Source organism: Helianthus annuus, chromosome 11 (assembly GCF_002127325.2).
Source record: "Helianthus annuus cultivar XRQ/B chromosome 11, HanXRQr2.0-SUNRISE, whole genome shotgun sequence".
In the NCBI taxonomy this organism is placed as follows: Eukaryota; Viridiplantae; Streptophyta; class Magnoliopsida; order Asterales; family Asteraceae; genus Helianthus; species Helianthus annuus.
Window position 1 is genome coordinate 108,399,403 of NC_035443.2, and position 26,018 is coordinate 108,425,420.

The window sequence follows — 26,018 nt, forward strand, 5'->3', positions numbered from 1 at the left end:
GAGTTTGCGTCTAATAAAAGACGACTAAGGGACACTAGAAATATAAAAATTTCTTAAGAGTGTCCAAGTTTTCGCAATTTAAAACGATGATATCAATAACATATATGCATTAATTTTAACAAAATTTGGGCATAACCCGTCCATAAAACGAGCATACCCCTGTTTTAAACATAATCAAACTAGATACAATTCTACAATTCGTTCAACAAGATACTACTAAGAACCAATACAACAAATTTTGGACCAAAAACATTTGAACAAGCCAGCGGAAGCGTTTGGTATGACAACATGAACACGCGCTCGCTCCGATTCTCCAAGTCTCCTAAATTGAGGATTTACCTACATTCAACAACAAAGCTTTAAAAAGTTAGTCGTTATACTTGTTTGCTTATAAAACCGTCATTTTAGTTCCATTCGTGTACGTACTTTCATTTCTCTTACGCATTCGATTACCCAATTAAATGGGTATGACATATACTCTCATACAACTAACCCGTTAGTAGGTGGTGACGACCAAACATAAAATATTGTATAAACTAAAACGTCCATAGCATATTCTAACCGCTTAAGTTACTTCAACCCGATTATCCTTCCAACATTCAATCATTTCATTACTATATCAACACTTCGAAAGTCCGACATTCATAAACCTGCACTTTCAAACATACTTAATAATAACTTGGTTAGCAAACCCATAATCTCAACATATTCAAGTACTACATCTTCGTAAAAAGGTCGCCAACCATTTATATGCATCTATTTAACTAAACCACAATGTACGCCTTTCGCATAATTATGTACATACATATATAGGGGATGGTTCAAATGAAAACCACTTTTATTGTGAAAACTCGAAAACTAACTAAAAAAGCCTAAAAAAACCTAAGAAACATAATTTTTTTTTTTACAATTTTTTTTTAGAAAAATCGCTACTTTTTATATATGGAAAAAAAATTTCAAAAAAAAAAAAAAAAAAATAATTTTTTGGTTGTACTGCACATGTGCACTAATACGGAAAGCCTAAACCACTTAACCCACCCCCCACCGACACCCCCAAAAACCTAAACCCCCCCCCCCCAAAAAAACCTAAATTCACCCTCCCACCAAAAGCCTAACCACCCCCCCCCCAAAAACCTAAACCCCCCCACCCCCCACCCTCCCGAAAACCTAAAACTAAACCCTAAACATAAACCCGAAAAAAACCTAACCCCCCCACCCCCCAAAAACCTAAACCCCCTCCCCCCACACCCAAAAACCTAATCCTAATCCTAAACCTCCAAAAAAACTAACTCTAAAAGCTAAACTAGAATCAAAAAACTAATTTTAAGCATGTAATGCACATTGTAGTACATGTTATATTGCACATGTGCACTACTATAATAATAGTATTGAAAACAAGACGACACCATAAATCTTTTTTTATGTCATAAAAAATATGCTCGAATATACTTGAATGAAAGATAAGAAAATTTGTGATCTTATGGTGCCATTTTTGTTTTAAAATGATAACGTATGGAGAAATGAGAAATGTTTGAAAAGTTATATATTTTTTGTTCCAATTTTACCCCTCCTTCATTAAAAGTCTTCCCTCCCTCCTTTTTAGTGGGTTTTAGTTAGTTTTCTAGTTTTCACAATAACTAGTGGTTTTCATTTGAACATTCCCCTACATATATATATATATATATATATATATATATAGGGTAATGCTAGACAAAAAACCCTCAAATTCTTAGAAAACTCTAGAAACCCAAATCTCCCCCCATTTTTACCCAACCTCCCGACATTTTTTTTTTGAAAAAAATTACACATGTAATATACATGTTTTAGAGTGTTTTGGGCCAAAAAAAAAAAACAAAAAAGCGCCGAAGGGATTTAAAAAAAAAATAAACAAAATTCAGTGCCTAACATGTGTTAGACAAAAATGCTGAAAGTTGCTGAAAAATTTTTTTTTAAATTATCCCTTCGGCGCTTTTTTGATTTTTTTGGCCCAAAACTCTTAAAAACATGTATATTACATGTGTTATTTTTTTTCAAAAAAAAAATGTCGGGAGGTTGGGTTTTCTAGGGTTTTTTATATAGATAGGGTTTTCTATCTAGCCCTACCCTATATATATATATATATATATATATATATATATATATATATATATATATATATATATATCTTCTATACACATCACGCATACTAGTTTATACGACTTAAACTCACCATGACTCCAATTATTCATACCTACATACCATCCTATTCACTTAACTTAATTAACACACCTCCCTAGTCATGCATATGACCATCCGATAATAGACTTACTTATAAACAAGTTCCATCCATTCGCATGTATAACACATTCGGTCAAAATCTTATAAAAGGAAACCGTCCAAACCCCCAGGGGACGTAAATTACGGCCTACCCAGTAAAATACGGCCTGCCTGCTGTTTACGGCCTTAAACATGATGCTGATGCAGGGGAGGCCGTAAATTCCGGCCTGGGGCGTAATTTACGGCACCTGTGTCTTTGTTTCGTCCGTTTACGCTAAAACTTGCGTAACTTTCAAACCGTTTACCCGTTTAACCTCCGTTTCTTCCTACATGATTGTAAATTAACATTCTATCATGTGAACTTGAAATCCAACATCCGAGTTAAGGAATTTCTTAACTTATACGTGTTCGGCTTATTATTCATCTACGAATTATTCGACCCGTTCATGCATTTATCAAAATAATCTATTGATTTGACCTCAACTTCATATGAACTTAATAATTAAAATTATATTACTTAAACAAACTAAGAAGTGATTATGGAAATCACTTACCTTGTGCTCGCCATGTTTATGCTAGTTTCTTTGCCTCCTCTTTGACCCGTTTGCTTCCCATGAGTTGGTCCATCTTGACATGGTTCTTATTCTTTCAAGCTATCATGTTTACAACATTGTTAGCTGTGACACCTGTGTCACCACGAACACCAAACAAATGCCAAACCTATGAAACATTGTGTTTCATACCTGGGATTTGTATAAATATGTGTATCCTTTGCACATATCAATTCTTGTTCAATTCCGAGCTTTAAATCGCTTTCTGGAAAGTTATATGCGCACTGGTGCGTAAACGTAATCAGTTTTAGCGCAACAAACACTTCGGAATAGTGAAATAGGCTTAACATACTTTAAATGACCTTTACATAACTTAGAAATAAGTTTTGGAAGGTTTGGTATGGCAAAAACAAGTTTATTCGATCGCAGGGACTATTTGCGTCAAACTGCGAAACTATACCGATTCGTAAGGTAACGAATAGTTCGGAACTTGATCATAAGCTAAACATACCATATATAACCTAAACATAGCTTAGAAATAATCTTTGATAGGTTCGGTGTGCGAAAACATGCTTATATGATCTTACAGGGACTAAAAGTGTCAAAAATGGCATAAGTTTGCATTTTCGCGCATATCTTACGTTCTGGACACATCCGGACATCCAAAATTTTTGTACACACTAAAATATTTTTATTTTAGTGATCGGCAAGCAAAAAATTCCATCCGTCGCTTAATTTGGTTCGTTTTCGCATCCGTTTGAGTTCCGTCGTAATTAACCGAACAACGCGATCGTACGACCAAACGAACCGACATCCGAGATGTTTTCGAGCATGTTTTGAGTCCCCTATACTTTAACTTCATTTTAGAGCCTTAAAATGAGGTTAACGGGGTTTAAAACGTCAAAAACAAGCTTAAACACGTGCAGGGACCATTTCTGTCATTTTTGAAATGGGGTGTCATAGGTTTTTGGTTTTTATTTGTTCTACATATATAGGGCATGTCCTGTATATGAATTAGTGTGGAACACATCCTCACTACTTGTACTTATTTGCGGTTGCATTTTAATAGATTCACCGGGGTAACCCTTTACCCAAAAAAAAAGTATACTTGAGATATACTACCAAATCTAATATTTTAATTACTAAAGTATATTTCGATATACTACCTATTAACTATTTCAAAACTAAAGTATACTTTGTTATACTATTTATACAAACTTTCCAAAACCAAAGTATATTTTGTATATACTATAAACCCTTTTACAAAACGACACGTTTTCAGAAACAAAACTTTTTACATTGGATTCATGGCTATTTTGAAAACATAAAACCTTTTCCTCCTTTATCCAAAGCCATGAATCTAATTCATAAAATCCTATGTTACTCACAGGCATTTTTATGCTGACGTACCTATTTTCGTATATGTTTCAGGTACTGCTTTGTGATGATTGTTGATGCATGCTACACATAGGATGGACTTGTGCCTTAGCGACTTTAAAACTGAGAAACAATTATTTGTATTTATCTGAATTGTACCAAAACATTGAGTTCAATAAATTAAATAAAACAAAACTATTTGATCCATGGTTGTGAAACAATGATTCTGTTACAACACTCCCCGACGTTTCCGCCACGATTTGTTGTTTTACGTGGTCGGGGTGTGACAGAAAAGTTGGTATCAGAGCCAATGGTTATAGGGAATTAGGTTATTAGTAATGCTTTGACCTAGACTATAACCTTCCTAGGACCCTAACACAAATTATCTTGTGTTTAGTCTTAAAACAATACACTTCACCTATCCTTAGGTGATTAACAAAAACAAAACACAATTCATTCTCTCGAGTCAAAATTTTTCAAAACATCACAAGAAGTCATCTATCCTTAGATGATTTGTTTTTAGGCTTTTAAGCCTTTGGTGTTTTCAAAATCTTGTCAAAGTTTGGGTCTAAATAATGTGAACACGTGCAAACTGGAAGGGTGAATGCCTGTACCCTGAGTTTTCTGTCTAAGGCTAGAGTGTTCGTACAAATCCGCAGTATCGGACCAGTCACTCTTACCTGGGAACTCTTGGGGTGAGTATTCACTTATAGGAGAGCATGTCTTCAGTGATACATTATATTGACCCATTTACTTTGATTTGTCACAGTGTCGTTTGTTTGTTTTAAGTAACGAACAAATGGTCACAATCCTTATGCTTTGTCGATATTCTTAACATCCAGTTTTGAATATCCAATGACATCTCACTCGTTTTTCCCTCATGTTTCTTTGCTCTTTTAGAATATGCCTCCTCAACGTGATCCAGCTCAGGATGCCGCTTTGGCAGCCTTAATCGCTCAGCAATTCGCTGCTGTGCTCCCGAACCTTATCACCCAGATAAATCAGGCAAACAATAACAATAACAATGTTCACTGCACCTTTAAAACATTCAACTCAGCTAAGCCACTCACATTTACTGGGTCTGAAGGGGCCACGGGGCTCCTACAGTGGTTTGAGAGTCTCGAAAGCACGTTTCATCATGTGCAATGCTCAAACGAGCGAAAAGTTGAGTTCGCGTCAAGTGTGTTCCAGAAAAGAGCACTCACATGGTGGAACGGCATAATAAGGGATTGAGGTGCCGATGTAGCAATGGCACAAACCTGGGAAGAGCTTCGGGCTCTAATGATGAAGGAATTCTGTCCTCGTCATGAGCTTAGGGCTTTGGAACGGGAATTCGATGATCTCAAACAAGACAGCGGTGAACATCGAGCCTACACTGATCGTTACGAGGAATTGAGTCTGTTATGTCCTACCATGGTTACGCCCTTGGATAAGGCGATTGAAAGATACATCGATGGTCTTCCTGACCCAGTTCAGGATATTGTTACTGGTAGCAACCCTACTACCGTCAGACAAGCCATTGAACTATCTGCCACCCTGACTGAATCTTAAATCAGGAAGGGTAAGCTTTTCCGAAAAGGCGATCCGAGACCATCTGACAAGATAGCACAAGATAAACTAAAGGATAAACAGACCGAGTCCTCTAAGAAGTCGAAGAAGCGTAAGGCTTCACAAAACTTCGCAGTAGTCGCTCAGAATGATCAGGTTGCACCAAATCAGCCAGCACAGCCTCGTGCTAGGAAGAACTATATTGGTACTGCACCCTTGTGCAACAAATGCAACCGTCATCATGTGAATCAAACACCGTGTCTCAAGTGTACCCACTGTGGGCGATTGGGACACTTGGTCAATACATGTCGCTATGTTATCCAAAACCAAAATGCTGCAAATCCTGCCGCTGTTCAAGCACGGTTTCCACCTGGATCGTGCTATAAATGTGGTGATCTTACTCACTACCGGAACAACTGCCCAAGACTTGTTAATACAAATCCAGCACGTGGACGAGTATTCAACATAAACGAGGCAAATGCAAATGACAATGCAGCAGTGAATAACTAGACTTTTGTATTTCCTTTGTTTGTTATCTTTTGACATTTGAGACAATTCAGTTATTATAAATAAAATGGTTGTTCCAATTTTATTTCCAAAACTGATCCGATGGTGTGTGTGTTGACATACCCCTACGATATTCACGCCAAGGAACTGTGTTCCTAACAAAGCAAACTACTCGTGTGGTTCCTTCATTCTATGATCATTTGTGATCTTCCCAAAAATCCTAAGTACTAATTTCTTTTAAGAAACAAAGTACAGGTGCAATTCTTAATCAGATACTTAAAGTACCATTTCAAATCTTTGATTTGATAAAGGTGCTATCGTAAGTCCTTGATTGGATTCTTTATGTGTCCTAATACGAATATTATAAAACGACAGAAACAAATTCCAAATCCTTATAAGATCTTCCTATCTTCATAGTTAGATTCTTGAGGATATTTTAAAGTACTAATTGAAGTCCGTGATTGGATTTCTAGTGTACTTCAAATTCACAAACGAGCTAATAACTAAATTAACGAATACACAATTTTTGGTGATTTTGTGTTTATGTGTAATTCCAAAACTTGTTATCTAAGTCCTGGTAGAATCTTTCGTATTTCATATGATTTGATTCTCAGAAGGATACTCAAAGTACTGTCTTAAATCCTTAAGGGGCTTCTATGAAAATAGTAAGAACCTTGGATTCCAAAGTGCTGATTCAAAACGATTATTTGGTTCCGAGTTATAAAGATCCCTTAGATGGTCTATTTAAAGAGATCATACGACGATCTAGATAAGGAGATCATGTGTTGATCTAGTTAAAAAGATCGTTCGTTGATTTAATTAAAAATATCTTTTGGTGATCTAGTCAAGTCATTTCATGTTTGTTCGATTGATTTTACCCCACACATTATGAAATGAACTGTGCGGACTGTGCAAGGAATTACGTAATTATGGATGCATACATAATTATAGAATTCAGTGCACAGAAACCACAGCAAGTTTTGTCATGTGTTAAGACCTATAGTGATGAGAATAACGAGATGGGAGCAATGTAAAAGGGCATGGTGGATACGCCGCTGGTACTTCCTATATATAAGTGTTCCTTATTACATTGCGAAAGTAGCGTTATTTAAATTGCTAGAAGTCCTGGACCTTGACCAATGTCAATCTTATTTTGCATTCTCCGACTCTGATTTCGAGCACACACAAGTTTCCTATAATAGTCTTCATAGGAAACATTCTCCTATCCGTTGTTCAAAACCCCATGTTTTTGGTACTACAACAACGACATTTTGGCAGTTAACAGATTCGCTAAGAATCCAAACGTGACCTAGAGTTCTACTTGGGAAACGAAGGATTCATTTGAAAGCGAAACGATCACAGTTGTCTTCACAAGTTTCCTCTAGAATTAAATTTCGGGACGAAATTTCCTAAAGTAGGGGAGACTGTGACACCTGTGTCACCACGAACACCAAACAAATGCCAAACCTATGAAACATTGTGTTTCATACCTGGGATTTGTATAAATATGTGTATCCTTTGCACATATCAATTCTTGTTCAATTCCGAGCTTTAAATCGCTTTCTGGAAAGTTATATGCGCACTGGTGCGTAAACGTAATCAGTTTTAGAGCAACAAACACTCCGGAATAGTGAAATAGGCTTAACATACTTTAAATGACCTTTACATAACTTAGAAATAAGTTTTGGAAGGTTTGGTATGGCAAAAACAAGTTTATTCGATCGCAGGGACTATTTGCGTCAAACTGCGAAACTATACCGATTCGTAAGGTAACGAATAGTCCGGAACTTGATCATAAGCTAAACATACCATATATAACCTAAACATAGCTTAGAAATAAGCTTTGATAGGTTCGGTGTGCGAAAACATGCTTATATGATCTTACAGGGACTAAAAGTGTCAAAAATGGCATAAGTTTGCATTTTCGCGCATATCTTACGTTCTGGACACATCTGGACATCCAAAATTTTTGTACACACTAAAATATTTTTATTTTAGTGATCGGCAAGCAAAAAATTCCATCCGTCGCTTAATTTGGTTTGTTTTCGCATCCGTTTGAGTTCCGTCGTAATTAACCGAACAACGCGATCGTACGACCAAACGAACCGACATCCGAGATGTTTTCGAGCATGTTTTGAGTCCCCTATACTTTAACTTCATTTTAGAGCCTTAAAATGAGGTTAACGGGGTTTAAAACGTCAAAAACAAGCTTAAACACGTGCAGGGACCATTTCTGTCATTTTTGAAACTTTGCTGAATCAGACACATGGTAGCGTAGCGCGACCATCCCTTGCCTATTTCGTCGCGCTACGCGATGATCACATCTGGGCAGAAAGTCTGTTTTCCGCAACAGTTTGCAAATTCAGGGGCTGTTTTGGTAAATTCTTGGTGTGTTAAGCAAGTTTAAGTGGTCACCAAGGCTTTGTACCTGCTTGTGACAATTGGAGGGTCAAGATTTCTTGCTTAATGGCTAAACAAACCACTTGGAATGATCCTAGAGCCTCACCACAACTATAAATAGTATGCCAAACCTCCTCAATTCCTTGCTCATTCTCATTCTCTCCTCTCTACATCTGCTTGGGAGCTCTCCTAAGCTGAATTGGGACTTTGTCTTCTTTGTTGAAAAGATAGCAAGGACCCTAAGTGAGATTCTTTCATTCTTTTATTGGCTTTTTCCTTAATTTGTGCAAAAAGTCAAACGTTTGGCCGACAGTTTGACTTTCGGTTTTGACCATCAATTGGTCAAGTCAAAGTTCAATTGAACTTTGAAACGTGATTGTAATCACGATAGTTATAATCCTTCGTGATTATAGCCGCTGATTACCACGTTAACTAGTTGTAGTGTCGAGTCAAAGTTTCGGTCAAAACGCGTTTTAGCACGCATTTTGCAACGGAACTACTTTAGGGTATCAAAACGCTTCGTTTTGATACCAAATCAGTAGGTTAGACATGTTTTGACATGTTTAACTCGACACTATTAGATTAGTGCTTGTTTAGGGTCGTAAGGTAAGCGGTCTAAACAACCGCTTAGCCTTTCGAACCCGACCCATTTGGTCGATCTTTAAGATCCGACCAAGCTTAGTTAGTGATCATAGTTGCATAGGGAATAACCACTGAGGTTATACCTTATGATCACATAGGATTGGTTAGTCGTATGCTAGTTAGCTTGTATGCCCATAGGAAATGACCAAAATGCCCTTTTGAAGCTAAAATCCATATTTTGATTATGTGAACATATTTTTGACATATAATCTGAATTAGTAACATGTTTAGGGATAATTGGGCATGTAAGACTTGACATAGCACATAGTTAACCATCCGAACATAAGTTTTACGCAAACGACGCATTATAGTGGCTTATACTACCATAATGGGTCGAAACGGGTCAAAAGCACTTAGGTAAACTTCCAAATCAGAATGTTAGGTCTATTAAATCATGCCATATGAGTTGCAATACTCATTTGATTTATAGAACTTCATTCTATCCTATCTTCCGATTTAGGATCCGATTGTTTAACATAGTGATCCATACTAGGTGCCACTTGATTCCTTGATTTCCCGAGCTTTGTTAAGACACTTAATCAAGGATACTTGCAATCTCAAGTGAGTACATAGTCCCCTCTTTTACTGTTTTCAATTGTTTTGGGGTGAAACATATATGCCTATCTGTTATTTTCCTGATTTTAAACTATATGATTACACATGCTTAATACATATTCTTTTGACAAATTAAACAATTACCTATGGTTTAAACACTGATTTTCCAAAACTTAATAAACAAATTGTTGGATTGTACCATTTTTACACATTCACCCAGCCGATTGGTAGTATGATATAGCGCTATAGGACTAGACACCCCATTCCTGTTGTATGGAATGTCAGAAACCAAATTTTAACCAAATAGAAATTGCCTTCGTGGTATTTCTATAGTCTCCAAAGTGTAGTTTGATACACTAAGGCTTGAATGAATACCAAATCACACTTTCTTTGTATATGTTGATATACTACAAAAGTACAGTTTGATGTACTCTCAAATGTGATCTACCAAAGTATATTTTGATATACTAAGTACAAAATCCAACATATGTTTTAACATACTACTTTGTTAATTACCAAAAGCATAGTTTGATATGCTACTGTTTACCAAAGTATAGTTTGATATACTACCAATCTTGTTATTTTAAACCAAAGTATAGTTTGATATACTACCTACTTTGTTATTTCATAAACTAAAGTATAATTTGATATACTACCAAAGCATAGTTGATATGCTATTTTTAAACCAAAGCATAATTGATATGCTATTTTCAAACCGAAGTATAATTTGATATACTACCAATACTTTTATCCTTAAACTAAAGTATACTTGAGATATACTACCAAATCTAATATTTTAATTACTAAAGTATATTTCGATATACTACCTATTAACTATTTCAAAACTAAAGTATACTTTGTTATACTATTTATACAAACTTTCCAAAACCAAAGTATATTTTGTATATACTATAAACCCTTTTACAAAACGACACGTTTTCAGAAACAAAACTTTTTACATTGGATTCATGGCTATTTTGAAAACATAAAACCTTTTCCTCCTTTATCCAAAGCCATGAATCTAATTCATAAAATCCTATGTTACTCACAGGCATTTTTATGCTGACGTACCTATTTTCATATATGTTTCAGGTACTACTTTGTGATGATTGTTGATGCATGCTACACATAGGATGGACTTGTGCCTTAGCGACTTTAAAACTGAGAAACAATTATTTGTATTTATCTGAATTGTACCAAAACATTGAGTTCAATAAATTAAATAAAACAAAACTATTTGATCCATGGTTGTGAAACAATGATTCTGTTACAACACTCCCCGACGTTTCCGCCACGATTTGTTGTTTTACGTGGTCGGGGTGTGACATTAGCATATATGCTTATACATAATAACATCCATGTAACACCCCGAAAACGGCTTTGGTAATCAAACCACGTTAATAGTAAAGACGGGTAAAATACTTTTAGTGGTAAAAATTTACCCGGTAAATATTAGGATTTAAATAATTAATCCTAATAATAAATAAAAAGTGAATAAAAGCTTTTAAGAAATAAAAGCTTAGAAGGCCCGAGTTAACGGGACCTAAAACAAACTTAGTCATAAATATTCCCGAACCCGCTAAGTTAACTAGGAATATTTAACCTAGTTAATAAGTGGGAAAATTGTTAAAAGAAATAAGTAGGTTGTGGCCTACTTAATAACGAACCAAACACGAGGGGTTAAAGCGGGATAACTAGAAAAGTTATTTAATAAAAACAAACACAAACACACACACACAGTGTGTATTCTGGATCGAGCTCAGGGGCGACCAAGAAGGGTCAAACCCTAATCAACACAATTTCATCAAATTGAAGGGGCAAATCAAGTCCAAATCAAAATCCGAGTATGAATTAGTGATCTCCATTGAAAAAGGAGTCATGAGGTATGTAAATTTCTTGAGAAATCTCTAGTTGAAATTCTGAGCAAACCTAGAGAACTCGAATCTGAACTTGCATGTTTGTTGTTTGGGTGAAATTAGTGATGAAACTATGTCTAGGAGTAAACCCTAGTCATGTACTTGTTGAATTGATGTTCATAATTGTGAATTCATGATCACCCGATTATGTGCTAAATGAGTTTTGTAGAAACATGATGAACCCTAGAATCATAATGGTTAAATTGTGTTAGTAGAACTCCTTGAAGTTGGATTTGAAGTTTGATGTTAGTACTTGTTACTTATGCTAGAATTTAAGGGTTTAGAACACTTAAATGGGCTGGAGAAATTTGATGTTTCGTGATTGCACACAAGGTGCTTCATGAAATGCTTGAACAAGAAAATATAACAAAACTGATTGGGATTAAAAATTATTGGGCTGCAGTTTTAAAAAAATCATATAAAATCATTGGAACGACCTGTGAGGTTGAGCCTTATATGCTCAGAAAGCTATTGAAACATACTACGTTTTATGTTTGAACATGTTTGTTAAATTCTGATGTTAAACGGGTCAAAACAGTGTCCGAAGTCGGCTGAACTGTTTTGACAGCAAGCTGATTGGAAGCATTTTTTTTTTACTTCAGAGCTGATTTTGTAAAAATCATATAAAATCATAGGAACATCGTTAGAAGACGTACCATATATGCCTAGAAAGCTATTTCAGAGTTCTACGATCCATTTTTGAACATGTTGATCTAATTCAGCTTTTAAATGGGTCAAAATGGTCAATTACAGCAGCTGAATACAAAATCGCTGCACTTTAGTAATGTTCTTTTTAACCAAGAAAAAGACATATGATTGCGTATACTTGTTTAGTCATGAAGTATTTATTGTTAGGAACAAGTAACACTTTATATGACATGCTTAAAGTGTTCAAAATCACTTACTAACTAGTTTGTATAAATAACTTGACTAACGGGTCAAATGGTTAGTGAATGGAAAGAATTATGACAAAAAAATAAATAAGTAAATAATATAGTTGTTGAATAAATAGCATACTTTGATGAATAAGTGTGTGAATCCATAAGGTGTGATGGTCATATTAATGGTTGACTAATCTAATCATCTTGTGGATATGATATGGTAGTTTGACTCTGACAAGCTAGGTAGGAGCTTGGAAATGAACGGGTCAAATGGATAGAATTCAAGTATGAAGCTCGCAAGGATGCAAGGTAAGTATAACTTACACTAGTCATATATTTTAGAATGTTCTTTTGTCGTATTACTACGAATAAGACAAATGGTAATTTAGTCACACGTTGACAATAATCGTTAGTTTTAAAAGACGCTTTCCCGCGTAAGACATAAAGAGCCGAAAGTGGTAATAAACGGTTTATAAATAAAATGAGCATACGGTGTTAAAAGGAGCGAGTCATGTAGATGAGATGATAATAAATATTATCTCGCAAAGATAAACGGTCAATTCGGCCAAACGGGTCAAAAAGTGTAGACATCACCTTTTGACTATATAGACTAATGATTCTTTTGTCGAGTCATATGCTTACAGGAATAGATATCCAATGGATATTCGCATCGTTCTTAATTAGCGAATATAAAGCAAGGTATTAAAATCGGGTCTATTTGTTGATCCGAGCCAGGTACGCTTATTTATGATGTATGTAAAAGTGCTAATTTGGTCGAATAATTGGTGATAGCCCTTCATTGTAAAAGAAGGACCAAAATCGACCAAAACACCCTTGTAGGCTAAATTGAACAAACAACTCTTAGAGGTTGTTTGGAAAGGAGTCTTATGATTAAACAAAAGTTTAGAACGAGTACGGGTAGGGAAAGATGTAATTCTTGGGCCAAAAGACTCCATATGAGTCTTTGCCGTAAAATGATATTTCAAGAGGTATAAATTCGGAACACATAGATATCTACTTTAAATCCAACACACATTTAGTTGTGATGGAAGAGTACTAGATAAGAGCTATAGGTTACAACGCTGGATTAGAATGAAAGCGAAATTGAGCTTAAAAGTGCTTAAAATATCCTTAACGGGTCAAAATAAGCATACTAGTGAAAACGGGTTTAATTTGTGAATAAACCTATGATTAGAACCTAATATGGTATATCACAATGAGTTGATGAAGTGTATGAAATATAGGAATCAAATAAATACGTTTGTTTGATAAAACGCATAACCGGGTCAAAATTTGGTATAAAGGGTAATAAGCCGAAGACTTAGAAGTCTTAAATTTTGTTAAGCCGAATGTCGGATTTTAACTCCAAATGATGGAGAAGCGAATTACAAACATGTAGGAAGAAACGGTAGGCCAAACGGACAAGCAGTTTGAAAGATACGGAAGATTTCGTGTCAAATTACGGCAAAAATGGAAAACTGGATGCAGGGTCCACCGTAAATTACGGTGCCACCGTAATTTACGGTGGAGATGAAAAGCCTTACGGTGGCCCCCTACTGGTTTACGGTAGGGGTATGTAAAACCAGTGGCCACCGTAAATTACGGTGCCACCGTAATTTACGGTGGAGGTCAGGTTGAAATTTTTGTTTTTGTTATCAATTGTTTCTCGGACTCGTTTAGACACGTTTTAAGTCCTGTATGACTAAAGCATTTCATGTTTATGAAATGTAGGTACACCTTGGATGCCGGAAGACGATCAAGCTCAACGAAGGACCGAACACGATATAGATACACGCTTCGGCACATTGCCACGTTGTAAATTTTAACAACGAACTCAATTACGTTTGTTGGATAACTTATGATTTGTAAAAGATTTAATAAACCCGCATTTTGTACAGTATGTGTGGTCTTAACTACACATCTAATTGTGGTATTTTCATGTAAAATTGTAATTTAGTAACTTGGGTGTTACAAGTTGGTAATCAGAGCTCATGGTTAAAGAGTAAGGTGTGTTCGGTTCGAGGCTTGATCGCAAATCCGGTAAGTGCATGTATGCTAATGGTCTAGCGTATTAAAGTGTTGTAGACAACACATAGGGTTACCGTGTAAAACACGTTACCCCAATTAAATGATTGATATAGTTGACAAAAATACGCGCGTTGACGTGTATAGTAGAAAAAGCCTTGTACTATAATACAGGCGATTATTGAAGTTGATATTACTAACTTTCGTGAATATCTTGATTGATGGACACTTGCATTTAAAGATGACAAGAGTTGAACAAATTAAGGATATGATAGAGGAACGGTCCGAAGTATGACGATAGGAGCATGCTCACTAAGGACTAAATCGCGTAACGACCGCGAACAAGGTTAATGGCAAGAAACGCCCGTCGGGGCAAGCATTACCAGGTGCGTGTTTTTAAATATAATCGCACAAATAGCAATATGCAACAAACGAGTAGAAATTGAAAGTTGCATATGTAGATTAAAAACTTGGAAAAACCCGAATAGAAAATGTATTCGGGATATTGTTTCCAAGAGAAACAAATAGAGGCGTTACTTACATAGGGCGTGATGTGAAAACTATAAATAGGTCATGTGTGTCATATGTTAATCGCTTACTCTGGCCAAGTAAGTAGTGGCTTATGATACCATGAACTTCTTATGGCGGACACGTTTACATCCGATGTAGTAAGGGCAGGGTGAATGGGACTAATTAAAAAGTACCCAAATGAATCAGATAAGCAAAATATTTGATAATAATGTAAATGCACAACCAAGTGACGGGAGCGTATTACATTAGGATAATGAGCCCGGGTGAAGGGACAAACAAGCATGTAAAATGATTTAGACAAGTATTGGGAGGGAGTGTACTTACACTCGAACCCAGAAAACACAAGCATGTAAAATGATTTAGACGAGTATTGGGAAGGAGTGTACTTACACTCGAACCCAGAAAACACAAGCATGTAAAATGATTTAGACGAGTATTGGGAAGGAGTGTACATACACTCGAACCCATAAAACACAAGCATGTAAAATGATTTAGACAAGTATTGGGAGGGAGTGTACTTACACTCGAACCCAGAAAACACAAGCATGTAAAATGATTTAGACAAGTATTGGGAGGGAGTGTACTTACACTCGAACCCAGAAAACGCAAACATGAAAAATGATTTAGACAAGCAATGGGAGGGCGTGTACTTGCACTCGAACCCGGAAAATGCAAATATGTCCCTTAACGGGTCATTTTTGTAAAACGTCGAACTTAAAGACAAAGTCAGAATATAAAAATGAAGCGAGGTCTTAATGCATACCGGGAGGATTGCAATAATAACGACTTTGGTAAAACACCCGGTTGATGGGTAAGAATTAAACACATGCGTAAACCGAGAAACGAGAACATGAATTTAAAGTCAAAAGACTCGGATTATGAGTTATGACTAAAAGACCATAAAAATTTCGTAAACAGAAATTCTGATCATTATATTCAACTATTTTGAGATTGAACGGGTTGAATAAAGTATAATGCTTGAAGGCGTAAGTAAGCGCAAGCCGGATAACGGTAAGCTTGAGACAAATGAGTTTCAAACGTAAAAAGAGTGCTTTGACACCAAATATATATTTTAATAAGACACGAGTAAAAAGAGTGATCTACGGGATCAACATAACCTTTAGGGTTATAAACAAATGAGAGATATACGGACTAAAACGACCCACGGGTCATGATTAGAAAGAAGTTACAAGGACTTCGCCTTAAAGAGGTGAATGTCTAATCAAAAATAGCCCATAAGGCTAAGTGATAAAACCTACGGGTTAGATGGAATAAAGCGAGGAAATCAGTTAAGAATCCCCGCATAAAAACTAAGACTGTAAAGGATTAAATTACGGACTGTCAATATCCCAGTATAGTGTAACACCCCGAAAATATAAAACTTATTGTTAAAAATTATAAATTATTAATAAACGGGAGTTTACTAACTAGAAACTTTTAACCTAGTTAGTTGATAGACTAGAAATAACCCATGAAAGGTTAAAACCTACTAAATAATGAGTAGAGCAAAATTGAGGGGCTGGAATTGTCAAAAATTAAAACTAAATAACAATTAGTAACCAAACACTCTAAATTTTGGAGTGTTGGTCGATCAAGAAAGCAGAAGGGGGCGACACCCCCATTCCAAAACCCTAAACTCACTAAAACATCAAATTGAAGGCTCAATTCTGATCAAAAACAAAATCTAAACATAGATTAGTGATCCTCATCACGAGAGGATTCCAAGGTATGTAAAAACTTGTGTTAATTCTTTGCTTGAAATTCTCATGATATTGTGAAATCTGGAAATTTGATGTTGCATGAGTGTTATTTGGTTAGTTTAGAATCTATTTGGTGTTTAGAGGTTAGACTCAACCAATTACAAGTGAAATCATGACCCAATTTGGAAAACTCCATGAACACCTTGAAGGTGGGTTGTGGGTTTTACAAGATGATGATGATTTTTAGGGTTCTTAGTAGTTATACTAGTAAAAATTCGACTTTAGAAGATAGTTCCAGAAAAGATGTGATGTTACATGATATATGATGGCTTAATTGAAGTTAAGTCAACCACTAAGCAATCCACAAACATGAAGATGAATAATATAGAAATTATGCCCTTTAGATGTTTGTGGAAATGCCTCAAAGAAGGTTGACAAATAGAAATTTGAAGCTTAGACGCTTAATTAAGATGTTTCGGTATATTATGCTAAATGATGTCTAAGAGGGTTCTAAACATGTCTTGTAAATGAACTCCATAGGACAAGATACCGGGACATCGAGCGGACAAGCCGGTGGTGATTCTCGATTGAAGGGTGTACGCCAAGGTATGTAACATGTCTCGTTACATTATGTAAATTTTAGATCGTTGTAGTTGTTTATCAAAGTTTCTAGTTAAATTGGATTGGAGCGAAGGCGTTGTCGTATTTGAATACTAGTATGAATAACGAATTTAGCTCGTTGGTAGTTGCCACGAAGGAAGGAAATTCCGTAGGCAAGCCAAACGGGTCAAACAATCAAGTAAACATGATCTATATTCCGAACATGATAAATTGATGTATGTAGTGGCTATAGTATGATGTGCTAGAAATATTAGACCTTTACTACATTGATAATGCAGAATGTTGAAACCCGAAAGTTGGAATTTTGGTTGAAATGCTCAAACCAAACAAAAGCATGAATTCCCAGGTGCTACCGTAAATTACGGTGTCACCGTAATTTACGGTAGAGGGTTTTGATTTACGGTGGTTTTCTCCTGTGTTACGGTGTAACCAGGAATTTCCAGCACTCACCGTAATTTACGGTGGTACCGTAAATTACGGTGGAGCCTGGAACACTTTTATATTCTTATTCTTTTTAATGGGGTGTTAAGTCTTAAAACCTTATCATTCTTAAACATCAAGAACTAACGATCTAATTGTTGATTCTTAGGTAATTAGAAGTCATGGATGGCGATCAAGCGACAAGATGAATGAACCGAACACTCCACTTCGAAGCTTCCGCTATGTTAAACTTGTTAAACAGTGTATCTTTTGTTGTAATCAAAGTCTTAAACAACAATATTACGTTCTACTTTTGTTCTTAGTAGGCTAACTAGTAAAAGTTTTGAAACTTATGAAATTTTTAAATGGCTTTTGGTATAAAATAGTTATTAAATACTAGTATAAATATAAGGGTGTAACAAGTTGGTAATCAGAGCCTCAGGTTGTCAATAAGTGTTCGGTTCAAGCTTGATCGACCATCCGGTAAGAACTAATCTTAGTTAATAAATCTTATATTACGTAAAGAACGAGAAATGAACAGATATGCATGAAAAGAGCAAGTAAGCTCAACCAACAGCAAGAACAATCAAATCAAGTTGTGAACTTGATTGAACCAACAGCAAGAACAATCAAATCAAGTTGTGAACTTGATTGAACCAACAGCAAGAACAATCAAATCAAGTTGTGAACTTGATTGAACCAACAGCAAGAACAATCAAATCAAGTTTTGAACTTGATTGAACCAACAGCAAGAACGATCAAATCAAGTTGTGAACTTGATTGAACCAACAGCAATAACGATCAAATCAAGTTATGAACTTGATAGAATCAAACAAGAACAGCATGTGTTAAAAATGAAATGTTTTAACAATTTGTGTAAACATTTCAGAAACGAAGATGGCTGATAAAGGTAATGATGATGCGGTGCCAAGAGTCACCGAACAAGTCAGGGAGGCGATTGTCGAAGAGGTTGGAAAGGCAATCGAAAACAGTCTGACAGGCTTCATTGATAGAATCCAAAACACAGTTCTATCAATGGTAGAAGATAGAATCAAGAAATTAGAAGACGACTCAAAACTTGAAAAGGAAAAACATGGAGGACGGAAACCTTGTTCATACAAGGAATTCATGGCTTGTAAACCACCGATATACAATGGGGAGGTTGACCCAATAGTGTGCCAAAGATGGCTAAGTGATATCGAAGGGGTATTCGAGAGAACCCACTGTGATGTAAATGACTATGTAGCCTATGGTACGGGTCAACTAAGAAATCGAGCAAAAGATTGGTGGGATAACAAGAAGAGAGAGATCGGTATTGAAGCTGTTAAGATCATGACTTGGGATGAATTCAAGACGCCATTTCTGAAGCATCATAGCCCCAAAGCGGTTATGAATAAAATCAAGCAAGAATTCATGCAGCTCAGGCACAAAAACGAGACCATAGACAAGATCACGGCAACATTTATGGATAAAATGAAGTTTTGTGATGATCTTGTGACAAACGAAGAACAAAAGATATACTATTATCATAACATGTTGAGTGCCGAGTATAGGGAGTTTATTACCCCTTCCAAATATGAGACCCTTACCGAGATTATAAATGCTGCTCGGGAGAGGGAAATAGAGCTGAAGAAGAGTATCGAAAGGGGAGAACGGAGGGCACCTGATGTAAATCCCAGCCCTACTAAAAAGGCACGAACAAGTGAGAGCTCAAGGAAATCTGATACGAAAGGTGGGTCGCCGAGTTGTAAAATTTGCGGGAAGGGCCATAAAGGCGAATGTCATTACAAGGATAAGCCCTGTCCTATATGCAAGAAAACGGGACATATAGCCTTATCATGCCCGGAGAAGGTAACGGTTTGTTACAATTGTTATCGAACGGGTCATAAGAAATCTGAATGCCCGGAGTTGGTTGAAAAGAAGGGTGGGCAGGAACAGAAGGGTGAAGCCCCTAAAGCAAAGGCAAGATCTTTTCAACTAACCGCCGCAGAAGCAAAGATTGAACCTGACGTGGTCTCAGGTATATTTACTGTAAATTCGATACCTGCACGTGTGTTATTTGATACGGGTGCGAATAAATCCTTTGTTTCATATGGATTTATTCGACATCCTTCATTTATTCTAACTAAATTACCTGTGCCCTTAGAAGTAGAGATAGGTAATAATAAAAGTTTTATTGTTTGCGATGTATGTGAAAATTGCAAACTGAGCATTGACGATGAAGAATATTTGATAAATCTAATCCCGATGTCGATGGGAGAATTTCAAGTCGTCGTTGGGATGGATTGGCTATCTCGACACCATGCAAAGGTCGTGTGTTTCCGTAAAGAGATAAAACTGACATCTCCGAGCGGGAAACACGTCACTATCTATGGCGAGAAAGGAGGCAATCCCATTGTATGCTCAATGTTGAAAGCACACAAGCTAATGAAGCAAGGATGCAAAGCATTTATGATATACGCGAATGAACCCGAAAAAGAATCACGAAAGATTGGAGAGGTACCGGTAGTACAAGATTATGAAGATGTTTTTCCGGAAGAATTGCCGGGGATACCGCCCGAACGGGAAGTAGAGTTCGGGATCGAATTGATTCCGGGCGCGAAACCCGTAGCAAAAGCCCCGTATCGACTTGCGCCGTCAGAATTGCAAGAATTGATGTCCCAAATCCAAGACCTGCTTGACAAGGGATTCATAAGGCCGAGTGTGTCTCCTTGGGGCGCACCGGTATTGTTCGTGAGAAAGAAAGACGGGAGTATGCGCATGTGTATCGATTACCGGGAGTTAAAGAAACTCACGGTAAAGAATCGATACCCGCTCCCGAGGATAGACGATTTATTCGACCAGCTACAAGGTGCGAACTGGTTTTCCAAAATTGACCTTAGATCGGGGTATCACCAATTAAGGGTCAAAGAAGAAGATGTGCCGAAGACGGCTTTCCGCACGAGATACGGACATTACGAATTCCTTGTGATGTCATTCGGGCTAACAAACGCACCCGCGGCTTTCATGGACCTCATGAATCGGGTTTGCAAACCAATGCTGGATAGGTCGGTCATCGTGTTTATCGATGACATATTGGTATATTCGAAAAGTGAAGCTGAACACGCACATCACCTACAAGAAGTGTTGGAAGCCCTTAGACGAGAGAAGCTATACGCAAAATTCTCTAAATGTGCCTTTTGGTTACGAGAGGTACAATTTCTTGGCCACATTATAAGTGCCGACGGAGTACTGGTGGATCCGTCAAAGATTGAGGCGGTGTCAAAATGGAATTCCCCAAAGAACCCTTCTGAAATTAGAAGCTTTTTGGGACTTGCGGGATACTATAGGAGATTTATTCAAGATTTCTCCAAGATTGCGTCACCACTAACCAAGCTGACCCGAAAGACAGAAAGATTCATCTGGGGTGTTGAACAAGAGAAAGCGTTTCAAACGCTAAAAGAAAAGTTAACTCAAGCTCCGGTACTAACATTACCGGACGGAGTTGAAGACATGGAGGTTTATTCGGATGCTTCACTATCGGGACTCGGATGTGTATTGATGCAACGGGGCAAGGTTATAGCCTATGCCTCGAGGCAATTAAAGGTACACGAACAGAAATATCCTACGCACGATCTCGAGTTGGCGGCGGTAGTGTTTGCATTAAAAATATGGAGACACTACTTGTACGGAGTAAAGTGCACCATATTCACCGACCACAAGAGTTTGAAATACTTCTTCGATCAGAAGGAGTTAAATATGCGACAAAGGCGGTGGCTGGAAACGGTGAAGGATTACGATTGTGAAATACGTTATCACCCGGGAAAGGCTAATGTAGTGGCCGATGCGCTGAGCCGCAAATCGGATTATACCCCAATACGAGTACGATCAATGCAACTGGTTGTGACTTCAAGCTTGCTTGAACGAATTCGAGAAGCACAAGATGAAGATGTAAAGGCAGAAAACTGGAAAAAGGAAAGAATTATCGGCCAAGTTAAGGACCTAGAGGTAGGCAGTCACGGCCTGAAGACTCGCTTTAATAGAATCTGGGTCCCAAATACATGTGGGGTTAAGAAGCTTCTACTTGATGAAGCTCATAAATCCCGTTATTCCATTCACCCGGGAGCAACCAAGATGTATCACGACTTGAAGCAAAATTATTGGTGGCCCGGAATGAAGCGAGACACCGTGAAGTACGTGGAAAAGTGTTTGACGTGCTTGCAAGTCAAGGCAGAACATCAAAAACCGTATGGTAAACTTCAACTGTTAGAAATTCCGGTTTGGAAATGGGAGCAAATTACGATGGACCTATTGACTAAACTGCCTAAAACAAGTCGTGGTTTTGATGCTATTTGGGTAGTAGTGGATAGGTTAACCAAAAGCGCTCACTTTATTCCCATTCGTGAGACTTATACTTCGGAGAAAATGTCGGAGGTTTACACCAACGAAATCATAGCAAGACATGGGGTACCGATATCCATTGTGTCAGACAGAGATACCCGGTTTACTTCAAAATTCTGACGTGGATTCCAAGAACAGATGGGAACTAAATTGTTCCTTAGCACTGCTTACCATCCACAAATGGATGGGCAGAGCGAAAGAACAATACAGACATTGGGTGATATGCTACGGGCTTGCATTATCGACTTTGGGGGTAGTTGGGATGTTCATTTACCCTTGATCGAATTCACATATAACAATAGCTATCACGCGAGCATTAAAATGGCCCCGTATGAGCTATTATACGGCAGAAAGTGTCGGACTCCGGTATGTTGGGGAGAAGTGGGTCCGCGGGGGCTAGCGCCAACCGATATAATCCGAGCTACAAATGCGAAAATTGATATAGTTCGGGCACACTTGAAGGCGGCTCAAGACCGGCAAAAGGCATACGCAGATAAGAGAAATAGGCCAATTGAGTTTCAGGTTGGCGATATGGTCATGCTAAAGGTTTCCCCATGGAAGGGTATCATTAGATTCAGAAAAAGGGGAAAGTTAAGCCCGAGATTTATTGGGCCATTTAGAATCATTGAATGGGTTGGTAAAGTGGCTTATCGACTCGAATTACCCGAAGAATTGAGCGGAATTCATAGCACATTCCACGTATCACATCTTCGGAAATGTTTGGCCGACGAAACTGCTCATATCCACTATGATGACATCGAGGTGGATAACAGCCTCAACTATGCGGTAAAACCAATTGCGATTTTAGATCGTAAGGAGAAAAGTTTGAGGAACAAAACAATAAGCCAAGTCAAAGTCAAATGGGAGCATAGAAAAGGGTCAGACACCACATGGGAGTCCGAGGAAGAAATGTGGCGACTCCACCCTTCATTATTTGGTATGTAATTCGGTTTCGGGGACGAAACCCCTTTTAAGGGGGGTGGACTTGTAACACCCCGAAAATATAAAACTTATTGTTAAAAATTATAAATTATTAATAAACGGGAGTTCACTAACTAGAAACTTTTAACCTAGTTAGTTGATAGACTAGAAATAACCCATGAAAGGTTAAAACCTACTAAATAATGAGTAGAGCAAAGTTGAGGGGCTGGAATTGTCAAAAATTAAAACTAAATAACAATTAGTAACCAAACACTCCAAATTTTGGAGTGTTGGTCGATCAAGAAAGCAGAAGGGGGCGACACCCCCATTCCAAAACCCTAAACTCACTAAAACATCAAATTGAAGGCTCAATTCTGATCAAAAACAAAATCTAAACATAGATTAGTGATCCTCATCACGAGAGGATTCCAAGGTATGTAAAAACTTGTGTTCTTTCTTTGCTTGAAATTCTCATGATATTGTGAAATCTGGAAATTTGATGTTGCATGAGTGTTATTTGGTTAGTTTAGAATCTATTTGGTGTTTAGAGGTTAGACTCAACCAATTACAAGTGAAATCATGACCCAATTTGGAAAACTCCATGAACACCTTGAAGGTGGGTTGTGGGTTTTACAAGATGATGAAGATTTTTAGGGTTCTTAGTAGTTATACTAGTAAAAATTCGACTTTAGAAGATAGTTCCAGAAAAGATGTGATGTTACATGATATATGATGGCTTAATTGAAGTTAAGTCAACCACTAAGCAATCCACAAACATGAAGATGAATAATATAGAAATTATGCCCTTTAGATGTTTGTGGAAATGCCTCAAAGAAGGTTGACAAATAGAAATTTGAAGCTTAAACGCTTAATTAAGATGTTTCGGTATATTATGCTAAATGATGTCTAAGAGGGTTCTAAACATGTCTTGTAAATGAACTCCATAGGACAAGATACCGGGACATCGAGCGGACAAGCCGGTGGTGATTCTCGATTGAAGGGTGTACGCCAAGGTATGTAACATGTCTCGTTACATTATGTAAATTTTAGATCGTTGTAGTTGTTTATCAAAGTTTCTAGTTAAATTGGATTGGAGCGAAGGCGTTGTCGTATTTGAATACTAGTATGAATAACGAATTTAGCTCGTTGGTAGTTGCCACGAAGGAAGGAAATTCCGTAGGCAAGCCAAACGGGTCAAACAATCAAGTAAACATGATCTATATTCCGAACATGATAAATTGATGTATGTAGTGGCTATAGTATGATGTACTAGAAATATTAGACCTTTACTACATTGATAATGCAGAATGTTGAAACCCGAAAGTTGGAATTTTGGTTGAAATGCTCAAACCAAACAAAAGCATGAATTCCCAGGTGCTACCGTAAATTACGGTGTCACCGTAATTTACGGTAGAGGGTTTTGATTTACGGTGGTTTTCTCCTGTGTTACGGTGTAACCAGGAATTTCCAGCACTCACCGTAATTTACGGTGGTACCGTAAATTACGGTGGAGCCTGGAACACTTTTATATTCTTATTCTTTTTAATGGGGTGTTAAGTCTTAAAACCTTATCATTCTTAAACATCAAGAACTAACGATCTAATTGTTGATTCTTAGGTAATTAGAAGTCATGGATGGCGATCAAGCGACAAGATGAATGAACCGAACACTCCACTTCGAAGCTTCCGCTATGTTAAACTTGTTAAACAGTGTATCTTTTGTTGTAATCAAAGTCTTAAACAACAATATTACGTTCTACTTTTGTTCTTAGTAGGCTAACTAGTAAAAGTTTTGAAACTTATGAAATTTTTAAATGGCTTTTGGTATAAAATAGTTATTAAATACTAGTATAAATATAAGGGTGTAACATATAGATGATTGACACAAGTTAAAGAAAAGATCCTAAAACTAAAACTTCGGTTTTAGTAAGAAATAATGTTTTTACAAACATAAATTCTGATAGGAATTTAAATAGTAAGCATGAAAGATACAAGTCTTGACACTGATAGGCGCAAGATGATATATTCGAAAAGTGATATTCTCAAAAATGAAAGGTTGATATAAATTAAACATGATGTAACACAATCACGGTCAAGAAATGTAATGTGAAGTAGAATCACAATATAACCAAGCAAGCGGTAAAAAAGAACTGGACAAATAAGTCTAGTTAATGAAACCGGTTAAAGTCAGCAATTTAAAGTTAAGAAATTTGGTTCGCTTGTAAACGGTAAATTCGGTATAACTAAACCGAATAAGTAAATTTGAAAATAAAAGGAATTGTCGCTAGAAGTGAAAGATTTCACTAGAAACCTTTAAACGGGTCAAAGTAATGGATTCATAAAGAATTCGATAATATATGAAAGCGAGGAATATCGCTAAGTTAATTAAACTAGTGGAAATAACGAGATTACGTTATTTCCAGTCGCATTATGTCATGCAAGATACGCAGATGATTAATAACCAAAAGAATATTACCATACTTTTCTGGTAATACTAACAATCGGTTAAGATATGAGAAATGCTAAATTACTTATCGAGAGCAAACACATGGAGTTGAACTCGATAAATTAAGTAAGAAAAGGTTTCGAGGACGAAACCTCTTTAAGGGGGGTAGACTTGTAACACCCCGAAAACGGCTTTGGTAATCAAACCACGTTAATAGTAAAGACGGGTAAAATACTTTTAGTGGTAAAAATTTACCCGGTAAATATTAGGATTTAAATAATTAATCCTAATAATAAATAAAAAGTGAATAAAAGCTTTTAAGAAATAAAAGCTTAGAAGGCC

At 36.9% G+C, this 26,018-nt stretch overlaps 2 long non-coding RNA genes across 2 annotated transcripts in view; one reads left to right on the forward strand and one right to left on the reverse strand.

Annotated features, from left to right (window-relative positions):
- Positions 1-381: 381 nt before the first annotated feature.
- The window catches only part of LOC118483826, a 36,112-nt gene continuing 10,475 nt past the window's right edge, over positions 382-26,018 (reverse strand). Inside the window, exons 2-3 of the long non-coding RNA XR_004871781.1 lie at positions 2,811-2,909; positions 382-650 (exon numbers count right to left, since the gene is read on the reverse strand). This is a non-coding gene — a long non-coding RNA (uncharacterized LOC118483826). The remainder of the gene's footprint in view (positions 651-2,810; positions 2,910-26,018) is intronic.
- Positions 11,590-14,593, forward strand: LOC110865414. The gene is made up of 3 exons (XR_002550650.1): positions 11,590-11,719; positions 12,858-12,942; positions 14,365-14,593. It is a non-coding gene; the product is annotated as an uncharacterized LOC110865414 (long non-coding RNA).